Source organism: Brassica oleracea, unplaced genomic scaffold (assembly GCF_000695525.1).
Source record: "Brassica oleracea var. oleracea cultivar TO1000 unplaced genomic scaffold, BOL UnpScaffold00641, whole genome shotgun sequence".
NCBI lineage: Eukaryota > Viridiplantae > Streptophyta > Magnoliopsida > Brassicales > Brassicaceae > Brassica > Brassica oleracea.
In genome coordinates, this window is record NW_013617431.1 from 11,982 (window position 1) to 12,293 (window position 312).

Here is a 312-nt window from a genome sequence, read left to right on the forward strand (position 1 = left end):
AAAGAGTTCTGCGACAGATGGAGAATTCGGCTCAACATGTCCACACCGAGAAACCCGCAGAGCAACGATCAAGCCGAGTCCACTAACAAGATAATCATCGACGGACTAAAGAAACGACTCGACTTGAAGACGGGTTGCTGGGCCGACGAACTAGATGGGGTCCTCTGGTCCCATAGAACAACACCTCGCGGAGCAACGAAAGCCACCCCCTTCTCGATGGCCTATGGGGTCGAAGCGATGGCACCGGCTGAGGTAAACGTGACGAGTTTACGACGCTCCAAAATGCCGCAGAACATCGAACGTATGCTCCTC